The sequence below is a fragment of the Rhinopithecus roxellana genome, chromosome 17, assembly GCF_007565055.1.
Source record: "Rhinopithecus roxellana isolate Shanxi Qingling chromosome 17, ASM756505v1, whole genome shotgun sequence".
NCBI classification, from domain to species: Eukaryota; Metazoa; Chordata; class Mammalia; order Primates; family Cercopithecidae; genus Rhinopithecus; species Rhinopithecus roxellana.
In genome coordinates, this window is record NC_044565.1 from 86,357,108 (window position 1) to 86,363,787 (window position 6,680).

The window sequence follows — 6,680 nt, forward strand, 5'->3', positions numbered from 1 at the left end:
GAAAGGGAAGGAGATGAAAGTGGGTGGGGATTACGGCACTTCCTCTCTCTTACCGGTGGGGATTGCGTTCAATGGGCGGTGCTGGGAGCTGGGAGCTCCACCCCCACTTTAGCTAACTGAGTTGGGGTGGGGTCTTGGCCTTGCGGCCAGCTGGGGGTCCGTCTGTCGTAGAGCACTGGGAAAGGGGGCGGGCTGCTGGCTGGGAGGGGTCGGCGCGGTTCCTGGCGCGCCACCGGAAGGGCGTTATCCTGGGGGACTGGGAGTGGAAACTTTCCTCCCGGGAAAGGAAGAAACCCGTCTGGAGAAAGGTATTAACGGGACTGTGAAGTGGGCCCTAAGGATTTTTAAAGATGTTTGAAATAAAATATTATTTTTTCACTTAATGTTCCAAACCACATCACTACTACTACCACCCTAAAATAAGAAAAAATTTGTTTTTTTTTGACAGACTCACTCAGTCTAAACCGCAGCCCCTGGAACTGGTAGACAAAACAGCTGTGCTGAATTAACTGGGGATCTGGGGCCCACCATTTGAAAGTCTGCTCTTCTTCCAAAGCGAGTTTGGGGCCCTTCCTGATGCTGGACTCTTACATGGTAGGAGAGTGAGTCACCCAAAGAGAGAGGTGGCGGGAGACCAGAAAGTGGAAATACAAAGATGCCTTGGAAAGCTAATTTGGTTCACGTTACATTTCAGTCACTTTAGGTTCATGAGTCAACATTTCGCATGATTCAGGCTTTCTGGGAGTCAGGAAGCCCCATACTCATTGGTTTGATACGCAGGAATAAACATGATCCCCATTCCACTTTTTCTGAGGCTGGAGAGTTTAAAGAAAGTAATTGCAGAACATGTAAGAATCAGGATCTTTCTGATTTACCTTTCAAAAATATTCACTGCATGCCTACTCTAGAGGCCCTGGAGAGAAAAGGATAACCCGCTTTCAAGTTGCTCAAAGTCTAAATCTGTGCTGTACCTGACAGGTATTGGCTACTTAGTCACTGGCTACTTGTGGCTACTGATTGAACACTCAGAATGTATGTAGCTAGGCTGAAATTAGATGTGCTGTGTCAAATGCGTACTGGATTTCAAGAATTAGTACCCCCCAAATGTAAAATATCTCAGCTTTCGTATTGACTTAATGTTGAAACTGATATTTTGGATATATTGGGATAAGTATAATATTATTAAATTAATTTTACTTGTTCTTTTTAAAGCAGCTTCTAGAGTAATTTAAATACATACTGGCTCACATTATATTTCTTTTGGACAGTGCTAGTCTAGATTAATAGTTAAGAAATTTTGATTGCCATGGGGGAATCGCTGGTTATTTAAGCAAATTCTTAGCTCCAACGAATTTATATTACTGTGGCTTGTATTGGTGTATATACACCTGTATTGGTGAATATATAACATTATGCATTTGACAAAACCCATAGGACTATTCAACAGAAAGAGTGAACCCTAATGTAGACTATTGACTTTAGTTAATGATATGTCAATATCAGTTCATCAGTTGTAACAAATGTACCACCTCAATGCAATATGTTAATAATAAAGGAAACGCGTTAGGGGGCAGGAGTGGGAGTGTATGGGAACTCTGTACTTCCTGTTCACTTTTTCTGTAAACCTAAAACAGCTCTAAGAAACAAAGTCTATGAACCTTAAAAAAAGGAAAAGAATAAAGATTCCCTGGCAATGTTACTTGATTGGGTTAATTATCAACAAGGTATTCAAGACCTATCACATCAATTCCACAGAGAACTGGCTTTATTTGTACAAAACGTTTGTGACTTGCTTTGAGCTTGGTTTTATTTTTTGAAGGGGTTGGGAAGAGTAGGAAGAGAGATGTATTGATGTAGAATTTTGGGGCGGGAGGTTAAAGCCAAATGAATTTAAACAAAACAAATTTCTACAATGATGACTACAAGAGACATATTTGAAGTGTTTGTCAAATATTTATCAAAAATTATCAAAAATTTGCCTGATTTTCAACCAATTGCATACACATACAAAAATATACTAACAATATTTTATGATACAACCTTTTCTATTGTCACAGTTTAGCTATCAGCAGTTCAGTCTTCCCCTTATGCTTTTTCCACTATGACTGTTCCGATAATCCTTAATGATAAGTTTCACAGGGCTTTTATATAGGTCTAATATAAATAAGACTTATGTTATTTGTAAGTTGTTATATATGATAGTTCCGCATTCATATATCCCTGTACCTACTACTACTAAAATAGTCTCAAGGGAATATCTTTAATCAAAGTTTCACAAAAGAATAATTGTAAATAGTAGATTTATAATTTTAATAGGAAATAACAGTTAATATTGATGCAATAATATAAGCACTATCTGGTGCAGAATAAAAATAAATTTTATTAATCTCAGTGACTTCTAAAAAAATAAGTATTTGATAGATAGATGAGTAAAGAGTTTGCCCAGCATTCATAGAATGATCAGCAAAGCAAAAAGAAAGAAGGCTGTTGCTGCTCTACCACAGTTAAAAGTAAAGCTAGTGATACGTTATTGTAACTAGATGTGAATATCACTCTCACAGAATTCTGGTGGACATTTGAACCAGTTAAAGGAAAAATGCACATTCTAGATATTAAAAATAATTTTAAAATAATTATTCAATGATTTATATTTGAAAATAGCTTATCGGCCGGGCACGGTGTCTCATGCCTATAATCCCAGTACTTTGGGTGGCTGAGGCGGGTAGATCTCTTGAGGTCAGGAGTTTGAGACCAGCCTGGCCAACATGGTGAAACCCCATCTCTACTAAAAATACCAAATTAGCAGGGCATGGTGGTGCACGCCTGTAACCCCAGCTGCTTGGGAGGCTTAGGCAGGAGAATTGCTTGAACCTGGGAAGCAGAGGTTGCAGTGAGCCAAGATCGTGCCATTGCACTCCAGCCTGGGTGACAAGAGCAAAACTCCATCTCAAAAAAAAAAAAAAAAAAAGAAAAGAAAAGAAAATACCTTTTCAGAAGTGGAAGATTAAAGTTTTCAGATACCAACAGGTTAGTAGCTGTTCTCTCTGAGAACACTGCAAGAGAGCCAGCCTGGTAGAATCATAGAATCTCAGTGCTGGGAGAACTTTGGGAGGTCAGCTTGACCAATCTCCCTTCCATTATCAGGGTCTCACTTATAAGCAAGAGCTAAATAACATGTACATATGGACATAGAGTTTGGAACGATAGTGGAGACTCAGAAGACTAGGGGGAAGGAGAGGGGATGATGAGAAATTCCTTCTTGGTACCATGCACATTATTAGGGTGATGGATACACTAAAAGGGTGACCACTATGCAATCAATACATGCAACAAAATGACACTTGTACCCATAAATTTATACAAATAAAAAATTTAAATAGTTAAAAAGAAATTCTTAAGAGTACCAAAATGATGTTTCAGTCTCTTTTAAATAGAAAGATTGAATGTAATTCAGTGGTGCTCTTGAACACAGGCCATTTTCAGTAGGTGAAAATCTGTGGTTGACTGCTCTTGAAACAGGTATGTCTGTAATCCACCTCTCATCTTTCTTCTCTTGCTAAACCATCCCTTTTGTGCTTTCACTTTATACTTTTTCATAAGATAAATATTTGTTGCTAAACCATCCCTTTTGTGCTTTCACTTTATACTTTTTCATAAGATAAATATTTGTTGGGTATACAGTCTGCACCAGGCCCTGCTCAAGACTTTGAAGAATACAGCACTAAGCCAAACAGACACAAATGTGCTTGCATGTTTTCAGTAAGAGACCTATTAGTTGGGGAAATCACCCATTCCATTTCTGTAGTATTATACCTTATTTGCAGAATGCTAAATTGACACCTAAGCTGGTATTTGTAGAACAAGTTAATTGTACTTGCATTATGTATGCCCCTCAAAAGAGTTAAAAGGCGCAGGATGGGTATACTCTTGCCTACATGTAGCAGGATGTGAACTCCAGATGAGAGGTGGATTGTAGAGAAACCTGTTTCAAGAGCAGTCAACCACAGCGTTTTCACCTCTGAAAATGACTTGCCTGTGTTCAGGAGCGCCACTGAATGACATTTGACCTTTCTATGTAAAAAAGACCGAAATATCATTTTGGCACCGTTAAGTGAAAAATTAACAGCATGCTAATTGTTGTCCCTGTCATTTTGCTGGGATGTTAGATTTTATGAAATGTACCATTGTGTGAAATGCACCATTTTGTGAAATGCAGTTCATGGTTCTATTCAACATCTTAACCTATATTAAATCCGTTCTGTAATAAGAATAGAAATAGAAATATAGGATCAACTTCTTCAGTCATGCTAGTTAAGCATTGACAGTTAGTGTTGGACCTAAAATAAAAATGTTAAGTCCTAAAAAGAAATCACATAATAAGCAAGTGAAAGTCATAATTAAAATTGAACCAAATCTTTCTCCTTTAACTGTTTTCAGTCCTCTGCATTATTAGAAATTAGGCTATTTGAATATGCATTGTTTCCCTGGAGAAATTTATTTTAATCTAGCAAAAAAATTATTTCAGATCCAAGAAAGTTAATTTTGATCTATCAGTACAAAACCAAGCAGAAGACATCCTATGCTGTCTTAGACAAATAAAAATGTGTCCTCATATGAAGAAAGAATGCAGACAAGAGTCCACAAAATTTAACAACTCATTCTAATATATAACTTATTATTTTTAATACCTAAAGGTTGAAGTGTAAGTTCTGTTATTTCATCTTCAATGTAGATAGATAGAAACCAAGTGGTCACTGTCTTTAAATATCATTCATTGATTCACCTAAAACCTACTGACCATCTAGGCTCTGGTGATAAATAATAGATAAAACACATTTCCTAATGTCAAAGAATGTATAGTCTAGTTTACATAAGAACGTATACATGTATATACATATATGTATATGATATAGATTTATGTATATATACATATATGTGTGTATATGTGCGTGTGTGTGTATATATAACTGTACACACACAGTAGTTCCACTGAATCCATGCTTTCACTTTCCATGGTCTTAGTTACCCTCAGCCAGCTGCAGTTCAAAAATATTAAAATGAAAACTCCAGAAATAAACAATTCATAAGTTTTAAATTGCGTGCTGTTCTGAGTAGCATGATGAAATCTCAAGCAGTCCCCTTCAGTCCCTCAAGGGAGGTGAATCATCCCTTTGTCCAGCGATCACACTATCTATGCTCCCTGCCCTCCCCTCGTGATAAGAGAGTCACTTAGCAGCCATATCTGGGATCAGATCGGCCGTCATGGTATCACAGTGCTGCATTCAGGTAACCATTATTTTACGTAATAATGGCCCCAAAGTGTGAGGGTAGGGACGCTGGCAATCTGGATATGCCAAAGAGAAGTCATAAAGTGCTTCCTTTACATGAAAAGGTGAGCCGGCTGTAGTGGCTTGTACCTGTAATTCCACACTTTGAGAGGCGGAGGTGGGCAAATCACTTGAGGTCAGGAATTCAGGACCAGCTTGGGCAACATGGCAAATCTGGTTTCTACAAAAAATACAAAAATTAGCTGGGTGTGATGGAGTTATGCATTGCATAGCTGCAGTGGAGTCACAGCTACTCGAGAGGCTAAGATGGGAGGATGGCTTGAGCCTAGAGGGGTCGAGGTTTCAGTGAGCCCTGATCACACCACTGCACTCCAGCCTGGGTGACACAGCAAGACCCTGTCTCTAAAATAAAATAAATAAAAAGGTGAAAGTTTGTCATAGATATGTATGTATAAGGAAAAACAGAGTATATATGTAGGGTTCAGTACTAGCCACCATTTCAGGGATCTGGGGGTCTTGAAATGTATCCCCCAAGCTAAGGAGGACTACTTCATACCTTTGCGTGTGGGGGAAAAGAGAGCGAGAGAGACATATTCCAGCAGGATTTGGAATAAGTCCTCATAAAAGTTGACGCTTGATCTTTTAAGATAGAAAAAGATAGGCATTTAAAGAAGAGGGACTAACATCTACAGAGGCAGGGTGAAATGAAACTTCGACAAAGATTCAAGACACAGAGAGACATCTGCTATAGCTAGAAAGGTCCGAAGCGATTGAAGATAAAACCAGAAAAATAAGCTAAGTACAGAACACTGAAGGTCTCAAGTGCCATGCTGAAGAGTAGAAGCATTTGTCTCCTAGAGTTATTAACGATCTTTTGAAGCAGTGTGGTGGGATGACCTGACTGGTAATTTACAAAACAACAGTGACAGAGAATGGATTTTGGGTGCTAGAGTAAGAAAACCAAATACTGAAAATGCAATTATCATAGTTCAGGTAACCATTGCCTTTATTTATAGCTTTATTGTAACAACTGTGGTTTAAGTGAAACATAACTACTGCTTTTAATTCTGGCAAAAGTTGATAAGAGCCTAAACTAATATCACAGGAAATAGGGAAGAAAAGATAAATTTAAAATACATGTAAGAAGGTGAATTCATAGAATCTGATGACTGATAGGATGGAGGGACTAATGGAAAAGAAGAAAGAAAAGCTGATTCTAAGGTTTAAACTTGGGTGACAATGTAAATTGCTGCTGCCATTATCAAAGAAAAGAACTCTGAGGAGAGAGCACAGTTTGGATGCATAATGCTAGGGAGACTATAATGACCTAAGTTTTGAGGTACATTGAACTTGAGTTGACTGCAGAACATTGAGGTAGAAATAATCAGAGAG